General features: G+C 38.0%; 1 protein-coding gene across 3 annotated transcripts in view; it reads left to right on the forward strand.

The window, feature by feature from the left end:
* The window catches only part of CHID1 (chitinase domain containing 1), a 117,665-nt gene that overhangs the window by 26,419 nt on the left and 74,287 nt on the right, over positions 1–16,959 (forward strand). The window lies entirely within an intron of this gene.

The raw sequence follows: 16,959 nt of genomic DNA on the forward strand, positions 1-16,959 counted from the left end.
ATTTCTAAAAGGGCATGGGTAGCCAGGCATATTCTTACCATTGGTGATGGTAACTCCATTTATGCTGACTAATCCTGGGTTTGATTAAATTCCTGTCTCAAATATGTGTACTTCAGTCATTATTGTACTGCAGAAATCATACTGGTGAAAGCTGTGTGAATATTTTATATGGATATCACAAACCTCTTTCTGAATAGAATAGCTGTGCTGGAGTGAACTACCTTGATGCCTAAATATACTGTGGAAAAAAAAAAAGGCAACGGGACTCGAAATTTGGTTGAATGCATTCTCTTAAAACTATACATCACAGGGACTAAGTTGGTTATTTTTGTTTTTTTCTCTATACTTGCATGCTTTATAATACTTTAGGGATGCTTTGTCAAAGGCAAAAAGGGAGGCTTTGAATTTGAATAGTAACTCTTTCTTGTCTGCAAGTAAATTGAATTTAATCTGACTAGATTATTACATATGTTGTCCAGATTCAGCAACCATTTTATCTGTGGTATTTCTCAGTTACTGTGAAGAAAACAATGAGTAAAGGAAATTCTTAAGCTTATTTAGATGAGCTGTCATTGGACAGAGCATCAGTAATGCTCCTCTTTCCTGCTGTCCTGAGAAAGAGCAAAGGCATGCAAAAAGCTCTCAGGAGCTGTAGATGGGATGCTGTCTTCACAGGGATTCTGAATCCAGCCGTGGTTGCATAACCGTGGCCTTTCTGGCATTTGTAGTTTATTATAGACACTAGACATACAGTGTAACTGTTAAGGATCAACTTGGTCATTAAAAGCTGTTAGTTTTGCTAAACACAGTATTAAATAACTCCATATTTACAGACAGGTTGTTAGTGGCCACTTTTCTCAGACTTTTATTGTCCCCTGAAGTATAATCCTTTCCCAAAGCAGCAATAAAAAGTGGCATTGTCTGTGTCACTTCTTAATATAACACTGTGCTCTTTACTTGCATTTTGACGGTTGATATGCATCAAGAAGTTTGTCATGTGTGATGGATATCCTTTTTAAAACACCTGTCTCTAGATTACAAGACAGTAGCTGCTCCTTGAATAGCAGATGATTCTTTATCTCTTGAAGTTGTATGGAATCTGTAAATGAGAAAAAGTAAAATCTCAAGTAAACAAGTGAAGCATCTCGACTTATTTGACATGCCATTGAGAATTTTTTTTGAGTCTTTTTTTAAGGAAGATCACATTTAAGATACTAAGAGCTTGTTTTGTCATACCCCGAGTATATGATGAAGCTACAAAAAAGCACTTGTTACTTTGTCACTATTAAAAACCTGCTGCATTTTTGGAAAAAAATAAAATATCTGCTTAAAATCTCCAAAACTTTGGAGTTTTGTATGTATCAATCATAATTAAAATGCATGGAAGACAGTTTTAAAAATAGATTGTTTCAATTGTTTGAGAAGCCTCAAGTAACACAAGGCAGCTTTATATTTTAGTAATTTTATCAAGTCTAGCATGGTAATACTAGATATATATGAGGCCCTGATCCTTGGTTTACGTAACAGTATGCAAAATAGCTGCTGATTTTACTTACCATGTCTTAATAACGTGCTTACCAGTACAAAGCAGAGAGTATGTTTTCATTTAATCTTATGGGACATGGTGTCAGGGATTATTAGTAAAAATGAAGCAAATTGTAAACAAATCATTGCAGCTATCACTTCACCTCATGAAGTTCTCAAAAATACTACTACTGGTAAATTGCATAGAGTTTAGCTAGAATAAATTGTTATCTCCTGGACAGTTTCTGATAGTACATATCAAAGTAGTATTTAAATTAAAACCCAGCATGTTTGTCTCCAATAAAAGGTGCACTTAACCTCACGGTTTCACATGTAGCAGAAGGACTGTGAAGCATTAGTGGAAATAGGAAGTATGGTTCTTCATCTCTAAAAGAAAAGCTTTTAGTATGAATTTGATGTAAGTGCCAGCTTTCTTAAAATAGTCCACTGCAGATGTGCAACTGTTGGACTGAGATGACATTTCAGGTGGAACCTGTCACCACACCTTGTATGGAATAAATAAAGTCTGTTAATATTTTAGTATGGGTCATATTTTGTAGACCTTGGATCGTTCTTCTCTGGACCCTCTCTAAATCTCCTACATCTTCCTTAAAATCTGGTTCCCTGAACCACATATTTTAAGCTGTGGCCCTCAGATTTTCCAGGAAGAAATATGTATCCATATAGCATAGGGCAGAATGTATAGGACAGCATGGATCAACTGTGTGACACGTGCCTAGCAAGTCTAGTATGTTCTGGATACATTAGACCTGTTGTATGTGCAGTATAAAATCAGTCTTGCTGGACCCCTGTAAAATCTGGGCCAAATAAGTGGTAGGGCAATATATGTCCTATGGAAGTGACCTAAAACATTTTCCTAAAACAGTAAGGCTGGTGGATTAAGTTTGCACAAAATAACAGAGTGGTAAGTAAACATTTAACAGGAGGTGATCAGATCTTAAAGTTATTCCAGAAACGTTAAAAGGTACCTGGGATTAAGTAAAGATGGGTATAAAGTACTATTTTAAGGAGGGAGAAGTAAAACATGGAAATGCACGGAAACTTTCTGGGCAGTCCCGTCTTGGAAGAGGATCAGGCAATTTCAAAATGCCAAGGCAGCAGTGCTGTGAAACATAGGGAAAGGGACACTTTTAATTTTGAGATGATTGACAGGGAGCTTTCAGGGTGACAAAGGGGAATTATTCTGCCCTTGGTGCTAGGCAGGTCTCGTGGAAAACTGAGTCTGGGGTACTATGTTATAGGAGGATGTAGAAAAATGAGAGTGTTTAGAGGAAAGCAAGAAAAATAGCTAGAAGTATAGATAATGTCTCCTTTGAGGAAAGTTTGAAGAATTGTATTTAGTATATTAAAAAGAGGAGAAGAGTGTCAGGAGACAATACTTCTTCAAATACGTCAACAGGGGCTGTATAAGTGACAGTGATCCACTGGTCTTTACATCAGCTTGGAAGAAAAGGATAAAAATGCTCTTAGTTCATGATAAAGAATTCTTAGGTTGAGCACTAGGAAAACAAATAACGTCAGGTGGCAAAACACTGTAGAAACGCGTAGGAAAATTTTGTAATGTTCATATGCATTTTGAACTTGATGCATTTAGGTAGCCGTTTATGCACAGCTGTGTGAAGAGAAAAGGGAAGGCAGAACCTTTATTAATTTCTTTGGATGGCAGAAGTAATGCGAGACTCAGGCAACACTCTCTTCTTATTTGGCAAAAGAGTGGAAGGAAGCAGAGCTGAGCCAGTGTGAGAAAGAAGAAGAGTATGCTCTGTTCTGAAATTTTCTTCCTCTATCCCAGGAACAAAGCAAACATTCACAAATACACCTTCCCCCTGTTTCTTTTGAAGAGCTATGGGTAGCTCCTTGTGCAGGGGATACACCTAGGACTCAAGCTAGCCTTATTCTTTTTTTAATAGGTACTTTTGAAGGCTTTCTTTGTTAAGCCTTCCTAGTAAAGTTTTAGGTAAGCTAGAAATCTAGAATTTTTTCCTTTTACTTGTGATTAAAAAAGGGTGGGTGGGGCAGACACAGTAGAGGAATGGAGAGATTTTGGGCATCTGTTCTCAAACTCAGACTTTACGGGCTTGCTTTTAGCCTTAGTGAATTAAAATGACAAGTAAACATTTCCAACATAATGTCTAAAACACTGAAGAGGCTCGTACTGTTAAATTTATAACCTGATGTGAATTTTCATGAGTTGTCTAAAATTGACAAAACAAGTCTATGACAAACCATTTCCTGTCAGATATCCTGCTGGCTGTTTTCTCATTGTTCTGAAAAGTTTGCGACATCTGTATGTGAAGCACAGCATCTCAGAGTGTGTTTCTGCTTCCCAGCCATTCTCAGCTAACTGCAGTTATATCCCAACCATCATTTTTAACTGCTGCTTCTTACTGTGTCTGATATCATTTGACTGGGGAAAAAATGTTGAAATTCGTGGCACTTCTTACATATCAAACAGTCTGAAGTCTTAAGATTTGTAATTGATTTGGGTTATACTAAGGTTAAGTGTTCTTGACGCTACATTTTTTTAAAAGCAATGAGAAGTTGCTGGCAGAGGATATTTTTGGTTTACTTATGCATTATGATGCAAGGGACTTTGACAAAAACTGAAAATATCTCAAGAGCTATTACTGTATCACTGTTTCTAGAGTATGGAGATTATAAAGCCTTGACAATGTTTTACTGTGATTCAGCAATTTTCCTCTTTTCAGCCTCAAAGTGCTTTTGATTTAAGCCATTAAAGAGAAAGCATTTTATGTTCAAGTGGCACTTAGTATTATTTTGAGAATCTTCATTATAGTATACTCGTTGTTCCAGGAGCTGGATCTGTTGACATTCCCGAACAAGGTCAGGAGGAATGTTCTGTACTGGTTTTGGTATGGTTTTGTAGTAGTGGGGGCAGAAGATATCCAAGTCTTTTTTTGTCATGAAAAGACTAGCTGTCTTGTTTGGTACTTTGAAATGGCATTCTTCATCGATAGAATAGAATCATAGAATGGTTAGAGTTGGAAGGACCTTAAAAGATCATCTAGTTCCAACCCCCCTGACAGGGGCAGGGACACCTCCCGCTAGACCAGGTTGCTCAAAGCCCCATCCAGCCTGGCCTTGAACACTTCGCGCTCCTCTGGACTCACTCCAAATGGTCCATGTCCTTCCTGTGCTGAGGACTCCAAAGCTGGACGTGGTACTCCAGGTGGGCTCCCACAAGAGCAGAGTAGAGGGGCAGAATCACCTCCCTTGACCTGCTGACAATGCTTATTTTCATGCAGCCATTGAAACTGTTCATTGAACGGTTACCTTGTTAAAGACAGTTCTTTTGGTGGATTAGAAAGTGAAGAGAAAACTTTTCTGGAGAAGTTGGGAAGCTTTTTCTAGCGTCACTGCAGTTCATGAAGAGATACTTATGTAACGGGGTTTTCCACCATTAGACCATTGTTCAGAATAGGTGGATGTTTCTTTGTGTTTTTAATTTGTTGTGGGAATCAGCTGTCTCTTAGACCTCACTATAAGTTTTGTAGATCAGGATCCACCTTTGTATTAGGAGAAATCCTAGAATTGTTCTTTATGCTGTCATCAAGGTGTTTAACAATGGATTTGGGGGATGGACACCGCCCAGCATTCCGAAGTGATTTCTCTTTTTAAAATGTTCTTGCTAAAGTTCAAGGTATTACTACCTCTCTTATGCTAAGCTTAGTAAAATCTCTTCAGAGAAATACAAGAAGAAAATGCTCAAACAATATACATTTGCTCTCTGAACTTTAAAAGAAAGCCAGGCAACTGAATTAATGAAAGTCACTTGTTAAGCAGCTGGAACCAGAGATGGCTGAAAAGCGGGATTCCCAGTTCGTGCCAAAACAGCCTGCAAACCAGAAGTTTGGATATTCAGCTTCTTCAACTTACTGCACAGTAACGCTGTTTGGTCTTCAGAGAGTTTGCAAAATACGTCTGTGCTATGCAGAAGTCTTGCTCACTTGCCGGTGAAACACGTGCAGTTAAATCTGCAATTGAGCATGTCTTTTGTTTTTCACTTTTTTAGATTCTAGGCTTTGAAAAGAGCCTATTAAAGCTACTGCAGTCCTGGCAAATAATCCATATCAAATTTGTCTGTCTTTATTGGCTTCTTGAGCTGCACAGCAGTACTGCAGCTGCATTCATTTGGAAGCCGCAGGAACCCAAAACGCTTCTCTCATCAAATATTTGAATATAATATATGCTCCTCATTCAAAATACAGCAGCATCTCTAACTTTGTATGTTGATATTTGAATATGTAAGAGTGGAAAAAAAAATAATCTACAGCCTCTCTCCCTGTTAGTTGAAGCTTCTCTATGTACGTACTGTCAGTATTTTCCACCTCTAAACTTAATTTCTCCAAAACTAAGATTTTTAGCTAATCAGGCTATTCTTTATTCTTGCTGAAAAAACATTGCGGATGTGAAGGACTGTCTAAAGTAGCTTCAGCTCTTTCTTTCCAGAGCTGCTGTGCAATGAAAATTACCAGAATCTATGCAGTCTTCATTACTGCTCTCCAGTAGCAATGGATATCAGCTTAGTTTTGCTACCCTGCCTCTTGGGAAAGACTGGCAGCAGGGCAGCCAACTTGTACCTCCTTTTACTTTGCACTGTTATGCTCTTTTCCTCCATTCCTATAAATATACATACATACTTGGCTGAAAAGTAGGAAGAGGACATGATGAAAAATTGCTTGTTGCCTTCACAGTTGCCCAGCTCAATGGATGCCACAATTGACCAGTGATTTGCATATATGATAAATGAAACAAGTGTTTTAGTCTCTTAGAAGTTGGTTCTGAATGGATATTTGTAATTACTAGGTTAATCTGTGTTTTTCACCAGGAATCTGTCATCCTCAGATGTTGCTGCAGATTCAGTTACCTTGCCATAACTTTGTGTTTACAGAATGATATGTTTGTGGGTTCACTATTCCAGTATACGCAGTGTTTTCCTTAGAAGCATTTCTAAGCAAGTGGTAATTGTGGTGCAGAATATGCAAGTAAACAACAAGGTAGTTTTTCTGATAACATATGGTAAATAAATTCAATTAAATTCTAAGATGTCTCTGTTTCAGAGTGAAATAGGAACCATCGCATACTTTTAAAATCATTCTCAGGCAGGACTATGCAGGTCAGAATGTAAAGCCTTGAAATTTTGGTAAGTAGATAACGCCAGGGATCAAAACAGCAGGAAACCTATTACTTGTTTCAGATGGAGTTTTAAATTATCAGATTATGTCAAATAACAGCATACTAGGAAAAAAAAACCACTTTGTAGATCAGTATTTATTAAGGAGGATTCTGTTTTACCAATACTTACACTTAATATTATGAAAGGTTAAAATGTTTGTGCGAAACTTGGCCTTAATAATCTTATTTTGTTGGAATCAATAATACTCTTTCTGCGCTCTTCTGATCTTTCTATACATCTGATTATCTTTCTTACTTTTCCTTCCAATTTGACAAATGAGGTCACATAAGAGCAAGCAATTCTAAAAATGATCAGTGTGTATTCCTTGTAGAACTACCTAGTATATACACCAAGTATGCTCTCCCATGCTTGTTGTTGCTAGTAAAGAAATTTGATGCTGAAAGACACTCTCTTTGGACAGGCAATATGCAGAAATGGGACTTGGGAAGGAAAATCTGAGAACTATGAACATTTTCCAATTTGTTGTGCCTACTTGATAATAACACGTTGCCCTCCATTGTTCCTGTCGTTGTCAGTCTTCCTGTGAGTATCCTAAAAAAAAAAAAAAAGGCACTGTCAGGAATATGGAGAGTACAGTTGCATATAAAGAGATTTTGAAATAGGGCTCTGTGCCTAAAATTCAGCATTCAAGAAGGCATAGAAATGACTCTTAAGTGGGCTGTCAAGGCTAGCTGACTGACATAATAGTTTTCGTTGCATATAAGAGAACCTGTGAAATAAGTGTGACTTGGATCACAAGATACAGCTTGAGATTTGAGTTTATATTGAGGGGAGCAGAAAACTGTCTAGGAAATGACTACTGAGTAACAGTTATTGGAGAAAGTTTACTAACCTCTTCAAATTATAGTAATACTATTGAATCATACTTAGAGTCACACTGTTGGGCTCATGGGTTTTGTTTCTTTCCTTTATAAAGGCTTAAAGTACAGGTCTGTCAGTCACATCTCTTTTTAAACTGAATTCTGTTAGCTACAGTAGATTTGGATGCTTGTTAATGACTCTAAACTATGTCTGTTTCCCTCACTGATGACTTCCCTGTTTTTGCTGCTGTTGGGCTGCCGACTTAGTACAGCATGGCTCTGACTGCAGCCATGAAAGGTTCAGTGCATTTTATACAGATTCAGAAAGGACTTAAGAGGAACAAATCTGTTCGTAGAAGTGGCTTCTTAAAGACTGCCTTGCTTTATAAAATTAGTGCAGCCAAGGTCTGACTGCACTGTGACATGTGCTGAAGCAGGTGTACACATCAGTTTTTGTATTCCCACTAGGGAGAATCATTAAAATAATCTGTAGGTCAACTAATGATGTTCAAAGAGAAGAAAGAATGGAATGTATTCTTCACCAGGTCTGGCACTTGCAGCTCTACCAATTCTGAGCCAGCCAGCTGCAATTACTGCATCAGTTTCAGTGTGAAGTTGGAGAACTTTCAAAAAAACCCCAAAAAACAAAAGAGCATTTTAATTTTTGCAAGGAGGAATTAAGCCTGCATTTGGTGTGTTAGACGTTTTTAAGTTAGGCTCATATGCTTCAGGATACAAGCTTGTTTTGCATGGTGCTCTGTTATTGGAGCATGGCTTGCCTGGGCATTAAGCCCTGTCATGAAAGGCACTAGAATAGTTTGGAAATCAGGAGAACCACATGGTGATACAGTGGATGTTCATAGTCTTGCTTAAATGACTCCTTTGAAGAGGCTGAAGCAACATAACAGAAACAGCATTAAAGGAGAGCAGTTAACCTCCTCGAAAATGGAAACAGTAAATACAAATGTCGAAAGAAACCTTTTCTTCTTTGGTATTCAGATTGTTTTTGTCAAAACAGATGTATTTCTTATGTTGGCTTAAGAGTTTCAGGTAAAAATTCTTAAGTTACTTGAAAAATACAGTGTAAGTGGTGCAGACTAGACTGTCAGCATGCTTCAGCTCTGAGGACAGCAGTTTTCAGGCTCACTTGTCCGTAGGTGTCTGCTGGGATTTCATGCTTTCTTTTCAGGTCATTTAATTGTTGGCATGTTTCTACTTCTTGACTTCTGTACTGGTTTAAACCAGATGGGCCACAGGTAATTAGTTTGGCTTCATGAAAACTGTGTAGGCTACTCCATGACAAGAACAGATCTTGTGTTTCTCCATATTTGAAGAGGAAGTACTGCAAAAGCAACAGCTGGGATGGGATATGTACCTTAAGGAAGAGTGCCAGCCCTCAGCCTTCTGCAGAAATCTCATTTGCTACATAAATACCATTTTGTTTCCTGATGAAAATACAGCAAGTTTTTACTTGTCAGTCTGTTATCATTTACAGTCCCCTAGTGAAGTGAAGAATCATTAGGCAAAGTAACCACTCCCAGCTCTTTTGTATTATGAATCTGTAGCACTCAGTTACAATTTTCTTGCTTGTCAAGCTGGATAGGTTTTGTTGTTGGTTTTTAAATGCCTACCTTAATTTAATTTGAGCATTTGGTAAAGAGATTCTTGCCATTAAGAAAACTTGAACATAATGCTAATAAAATCAGGGAAAGTCAGGTTTGTGTTTTTAGGATGCGCTTGGTAGAGAATTTTTTTGTTTTGAATTGTGATCTTTTCTGTGGACAACTGACAGATAACCATTACACTCTTTGAAGGCATCTGAATTTTGCCATTTCTATCATGAAATTAGTGAAGCAGCCGGAGACAGTGCACAAGTAGGGTTGCAGGGTTTGATTTCTGAATTTAAGCTACTATGCTGAATAGTAGAGAATAATATTGGAAGGTGCATTATCCTAAGGCAAAATAAACAAAAATTATATGACTTTTGATAGATGTTTATCTAACAAATAGTTAAAATCTACCAATGAATGAATGTTATTTCAATGCTCCCAGACTACCTACACTATTAGAAGATTCTCCCTGGTGTCTAGCCCAGGCTTGCTAAAGTAATTATCTTGGGATATTTAGGCTGTTCCAACTCATTAGTAATGAAGTGCAAAATTGTCATATATCCATTAAAATTCCTCTTTTTTCATTTGCTCATTCTTTCATAATTTTTATCTCTTGGGATGATGTTTCTCTGACTTATTAACAATAAGGTAGTCTTTCGTATTACATGAGCAAAATGTGATTTGGAGATATTAAGAAAATGGGGGTGAGTTGGGATGGGAAGAAACTTGTTGCTTTTGTCTCTGCCTCCATCTGTCCCAATGTTTTTAGTGTGTGAAACGGGGAGAGTGTTCTAAGAGTAGAACCAGATGAAAAACCATGACTGGAAGAGTGTGTGTGAACAGGGGTGATTGTACCGGTTTATTGAGTTACCTTTCAGTTTGATTTTTATTTCTATTTTAAGAGGAATGGGAAATTTATACTAACTTGGAATTTGTGTTACTTGTTTCTCCTGCAATGGACTGACCTCAACACTATGGTTCAATGGACTAACGGTTTTGGTTTTGCAATGTACAGTCTCTGATTTGTCATATTGTTGTGGATTTGTAGGCCACAAAATCAGATACTGTGTTTAAGCTTTGATTTAACTGAGATTTGGATCGTATCATTACACACAATTTTTCAGCTCTTGCAACTTGTATTACAAATTGTGTTACAAATGCTTGTGAATGTATTTGAATACTAAGCATGAGCATTTTCCAAAATGCTTAACAAGTAACATGCATCCCTGTAAAAGCCTTGATATGTTGTCTGCAAGGATGTGCTCACTGAGGGAGAGAGGTCAGAGATGGAGATCATGCTATGCTTTTTAAAATCTCCAATAAACTGCATGGAATTCAGCCCCCACTATGTTTTGAATCTGTTTTCATGTGTCTCAGAATCTCTGGTTGTTTGGTTAATCATTCAGTGTGGTCACGTTCTTTTTTTGACAGCAAAGATTAGATCTTTAATTATCGTTCATGACTTCGAACAGCGATATTGTGTCAAGGTCCTGTTGTTGACTTGCCTGCTTCACCCAATACTATTGCATAAAGAACTTAATTCTATTTTTAGCACGATTACTGAGGAAACAAGGCGTCTGTAAGCTTTATCTCTTCCATTCTTCATCTTTCATGTTTTAGCATTTGACCAGTTTCAAACAAAATTGATGTAGACATAGAGTTTTAATAGTCAATTCCCTGCCATTTCATGAAAGCAGGCAGCTGGACAGATGAAGATGACCCATTTTTTTTCCCAAGATCCAGCAGTGAGAGGGCATTATAAATGGAACATCTATAAGATACAAGAGAATCTAGTCACAAAACATCAACGGAAACCAAGATCCATATAGAACTGTTTTCTACATACTGATAGTGGAGAATTAATTCAGTGAGCTGTTGTCCTTACAGAGTTTTGGAGAACCTAAAAAGAGATAGGGTATTTACAAAACTGCCAAGAGGATTTTTCCTGAAAAGAAAATGGTTTCAGATTTTAAGTTGTTTATGCATTTGCCTACTTCATTGTCATGCCTATAATTGTTTGATGCACAGGGTAGATGTTTTAACTCTTTCTCCTATTTGCTATAGAATAGACTGAATGCAGGAAGAAATGGTGAATTTTTATTGAGTGATTGTGCATTAACTAAATTCAGTGGTCTGTGTTCATAAAGTGCAATAGCCTTATACTTTAGTGCAGCTAACTGCAAGGAGCTATGAAAACTAATAATATCTGATGGTGAAGAAAGATAGGAGAAGGGAAGATTTGCAAACTGTTGCTTTACAGATAAAACAGAGAATTATACGCAACAAGAAAATAAAGTAATTACTGAGAAGATGGCTTCTGAAATAGATATATACAGGAAACAGAAAATCAATCAGTTTTCCATTATGAAGGACTGTTCAAAGACGTGAGGATACAGAAAACTCCTCTTTTATATGGAGGGAGAAGGTGAGGTAACCAAACAAGAATACAGTTTGAACTTTCAGGGAATACCAGTCATTGGAAGACTTTTTTTTTTTCCTTATCTTATTTCATCTTGAGAGTAATCATAGTGAGACAAGAAGTAATTGAGAATGTAGATTCATTTGAAAGTGAATGAAAGTGGCTTGCATGGTTGAAGTATTTTTTCCAGTCTTTCAATATGAAAGACTACAAAGTCAAAACCTTATAGAAATACTTATAAGTAAAGCACTAATGGGAATTATGATACATGGGACCATGTGCTATTTGGAAGATTCAGGTAATCAACATTCTAGGCTATGAAACTAACTCCCCTGCACTTATTTTAGACTTGAAAGGATAGAATGGTAAAAAGGGACGGTGAAATTCTGTATACAGAATTTCATACCAAAGCTGTATACAGAAATACCAAGGAAAACAGGTGATTTCTTCCTTTAAGTCTATGATGTTGCCCCTATAATAGTTTCTGTATATACATATAGCAGCGTGCCATCAGAACATACTGACAAATTGTCGGGAATATGTGCAAATAAGACCTATGCTCTCAGGGCAATAGTTGTTCCTCTCTTGCTGTTGAGGAGTTGAGTCAGGAGCCTACAAATGGAAATGGCAAATCTCTCAACAAAGTAAAGGAGCTTCTTAGTCGTGTCAAAAGTGACATAGCTAAGAATGGGAAGAAATGAATACTGGGCCATGTAAACAAGGTTTCAGTAGGAAAGTCAGTATTTTATCCAAGAAAATGCATCTCTTGAAAGCATGTGGTGGAGGCCTCGTTATCTCTCAAGGATGGTCTGACACAAAAGTATTGATGTGTCTCAGGGACAGCTGTTATCTGTACAAGAAAAGGACTGATATTTATTAGAAATATTTCTGTGTCTTGAAGAACATTATGCTCAAAAAGTAGAGTGATTTTTCTTGTAACTCAGTGATTGCCTATAAAGGGACAGGAAAGATGGAATAGAATAGAGTATTTTCCATTGGAAGGCACCTACAATGATAATCTAGTCCAACTGCCTGATTACTTCAGGGCTGACCAAAAGCATAGGGCCCAAATGCCTCTTAAATGCTGACAGTCACGGGGCATCAGCCACTTCTGTAGGAAGCCTGTTCCAGTGTTTGACCACCCTATTGGTAAAGAAATGCTTCCTAATGTCAAGTCTAAACCTCCCTAGTGCAACTTTGAACCATTCCAATGCGTCCTATCCAGGGAGAAGAGATCAACACCTCCCTTTCTGCTTCCCCTCCTCAGGAAGCTGTAGAGAGCAATGAGGTCACCTCACAGCCTCCTTTCCTCCAAGCTAGACAAACCCAAAATCCCAAACTCAAACTCAAAGTCCAAAACCCAGAGGATTAACCGCTCCTCCTGTGACATTCCTTCCAGCCCTTTAATCAGCTTTTGTTGCGCTCCTCTGGATGCATTCGGGTACCTTAATATCCTTCTTAAACTGTGGGGTCCATAACTGCACACAGTATTCAAGGTGAAGCCACACGAGGACTGAGTACAGTGGGATAATTACCTCTTGACCAGCTGGTCATACTGTGTTTGACGCACCTCAGAATGCAGTTTGCCATCTTGGCTGCCAGAGCACGCTGCTGACTCATATTGAGCCTGCCGTCAACCAGCACAAGCACCTGGGATAATGTCCTATAGACGTCATGATGGACATTATATTAAGACCTCAGGTGAAACGAATGATTTGTTGTATATATAGTATCAGAGGTGTTTTTTGCTGCAGTTTAAGTGCCATAAATTTAATCTCTGTGGTGAATATCTCCTCGTGGAGCAACTTTTACAGTCCATATAGATGCAAATTTGTCTGAGATTAGATGGCCATTTCCAAACGTGAATAGCTGGGGGTTTTGCTCATATTTTAATAAGTTTCAGAGTTAACTATGTTGAACAGTGATATAAGAACCACAGAAGAACAGTAGTGCATTTGAGCAGAATGTTAAGGAAATTGAATGACATTTGCTTAAGGTATTGAGATAGAAAAATACAAATGCAAATGTCATATGAAGTGTCTGGTTCTTAGAAAAGCAATAAAAAGAATGTAATATAAGCTAACATAAAAAGAATACCCTTTTCTGCTTAAATTTACTTCGATCCAAATTGTTTCATATTTATAGTCCGTTTTGCATAATTTCAGTATATTTTTAGGCCAGTAGGAGTAGGCTTCTTTAAACAGCAGATTTCTCTTGTATTCAGTATTCAGCTTCACTATTCTAACAAGTACATTTGTTAGACTCCAAATGAGATGTAATTTTTGAACTGTTTCTTATGGTGAACTCAAAGATAAAGCAAATGAAGCAGTTCAGAGGTCAGGGTTAATTCCATGGAAAGAACCTTTTCAGATATATTAAATCATTTGCCTTTCCTGTTATTCATGTTCATATACCTGACTTCTGCTCCTTCACATTTGTGATATTAATAGTGAGCAGATAAAATCACCAAGGTTTTAGTTACTTGACAATTTAATAACAAGCTGTCTTTAGTACATATATTGTACAGTGCTGATAAATGATTATGAAGTTTCTGCCACTTTACTGAATATTTTGGAAACAGTATTCAAGGCTTAGAAGAGTGACAGGCTTTTCACTTAGACTTGGAAACTTTATTCTCATGGACTTTGCATATTCCGTGCCTTCTTTTGACTTTCTCTGTGCTGGTTTTCTCAATGGTGTAGTCAGTAGAACATACCTGCCCTTGGGTTAAGTTTACCATTAAATATCAGAATGATTGGGAAACCACAAATGAGAAGCATAATACCTATTGAAAAATATTTAGTTTTTATCCTTGAGGGCCAGTTTTCAAGTCAGGACAATTCTCAAGCATGAATCAAACAGTTTTGGTTTTGCTTCAGTGGACAGTTTCCCAAAGTGCTCGACTAGAGCACAGTGTCCAGCTCTGGAGCCCTCAGCACAAGAAGGACATGGACCTGTTGGAGCAGATCCAAAGGAGGGCCACGAAGATGATCCAAGGGCTGGAGCACCTCTCCAGTGAGGACAGGCTGAGAGGGTTGGGGTTATGCGGCCTGGAGAAGAGGAGGCTCTGGGGGGACCTTATAGCAGTCTTCCAGTACCTGAAAGGGGCCTACAAGAAAGCTGGGGAGGGTCTGTTTGCAAGGGCATGTAGCAATAGGACAAGGGTCAACGGTTTTAAACTAGAGCAGGCTAGGTTTAGATTAGACGTTAGGATGAAGCTCTTTACAATGAGGGTGGTGAGACACTGGAACATGTTGCCCAGAGAGGTGGTGGATGCCCCATCCCTGGAGACATTCAAGGTCAGGCTTGATGAGGCTCTGAGCAACCTGATCTAGTTGAAGATGTCCCTGCTTACTGCAGGGGGATTGGATTTAGATGACCTTTAAAGGTCCCTTCCAACCCAAGACATTCTATGATTTTATGATTCTGTGAATTGACTGGTTGTGCTGATTGAGCTGATGAGTGGTACTTTCTCTTGGAGAGTGGTGGTATTTTAACAGTATCCATGGAAAGACAAAGTGTATTCGTTGCTGCTGGGTTTGTTCCAAGTTGGAAATTTATGACCTTGCTCCTCAGATGGCATTACTTTGTAGCTGAAGTAGTTCAGTTACAAGCTCTCTTTGGAGAAAATTATGACAATATCCATTTTAACTTGAGGGGGGCTTGTTTGCTTTTTTGTTTTGGTTTGGGTTTTTTTGTGGTGGTTTCAGTTTTTGGGTTTTTTTCCCCTCCATATTCCTTGACAGTGTATATGAAAAATGGATGTAGAGGACAAGTTACATATACAAGTTTCATTAAAGTTCTACTCAGCTTAATCTATAAAGCAATCCAACTTGCCCTAACATCTAATACACATTATAATTACTTGTTATGCTTTTCCCTTCATGAGTAATCAAAATCAATTTACTGAAAATGCATTTTGCAGGAGCTTGCGTTGGGGAATTACGTTGCCTACAGACATCCAAGTTGCCATGACACTGTTCCATAGGTGTCTTTCATTTTCTTTATTCTTGTGGAACAACTGTACTTTGCAATTGAAGTAAATGAGAAGCAGATAACTAACCAAAAAACTGAGGTCCAGCAATAGGTTCCAGACGTGAAGATTTGGTTTAATTTGTCAAGACCCCAGAAGGAAAGCAATGGGATTTCTCCTTAGTATGACAAGTATATCACTGGTTCTGAAATCTTTAAAATTCCAGAACACTACTATGATTCATACAAATTACAGCTACATAATCCAGTGTATATTTGGTCCTGTTCATTGACCTGACTTGCAAATATCTTTCATTCTTTATTCCCTTGTAACATGACAGGCACGTTAAATGATTTATTCTGTCCCACTTTGTAACCTGTATTCTGTTCACCTCTTTCCTAATGTGATGGAACAGGAAGTGTCCTTGTAAACTGATAAATGAATGCTGTTATGCTCTGGTGATCCACTTGGCACATATTGTTGGATGGCGAATTTGCACACTGATCCAAAAGTGATAAGGGTCAAAATAAGTGATTTTTTCAGCTTATTACTAGCATCTGCCACTGAACTTCTTTTTGTTTTTACAGTTTAGATGGAACATGAGTGGGTTTAATGTGTATCTTGTCTAGACAGGGGTTGGCTACTAATTTCTAGATCAAGTAGTGGTTTCTGATATTACTGGGAAGGTCTGGATTCTTCAGTCTATCTCCTCTGCTCTCTAGAGGAGTCTTGTACAGTCTCCTAAGTCCAACTCTCGAATGGCAGAGTCTCACCACAGAGTCTGTAGCTATTAAACAATTTTTTTTTCCCCTTTTCTTTTGTAATGTTCACCTATGAACCCTGCTCTCCCAGGGTATTTAAGACAATATGCTATTTCTCTGCCTCTCTGTCTCATCTTAATGTGCTTCACAGCCCTCTGCCTCAGAACATGATTCTGCCGGCAGCAGCTTCTCCTTTTTAGTTCAGTCCCATCTTTGCAGTGTGATTAAGGCTTCCTTATGTTCCCTGCTGTGCTATGCGTGCTGCTAGTTTGAAGTTACATATTCTCTTTGAAACAGATTCAATGTTTTCAGGCAACTCCTGTGCATTAGTTGTTTCTGAGTTGAATAGTTGAGGGAGTCAGTAGTCTCTAGGAGTCCAAAACTGTCAAAAATACCCCCCCCCACCCATGAAGTAAGGTAGATATTAACCCAATGCTAAATTTTGTAAATGAGGAATAAGCAAAAAGAGTGGGAAGTAATAATTGTGTTCCATATTTCATACAAAGATATGCTGAAAGCATAACTAGACTTTTGTCTAGAGAAGTTCATAGAATGGATTTCTTCTTCCCCCCAAAAAAAAAGAAAGAAAGAAAAGAGATTTGTACAGTCTTTTGCTAAAACCAGGCAGTTGCA

The sequence above is a fragment of the Chroicocephalus ridibundus genome, chromosome 4, assembly GCF_963924245.1.
Source record: "Chroicocephalus ridibundus chromosome 4, bChrRid1.1, whole genome shotgun sequence".
NCBI lineage: Eukaryota > Metazoa > Chordata > Aves > Charadriiformes > Laridae > Chroicocephalus > Chroicocephalus ridibundus.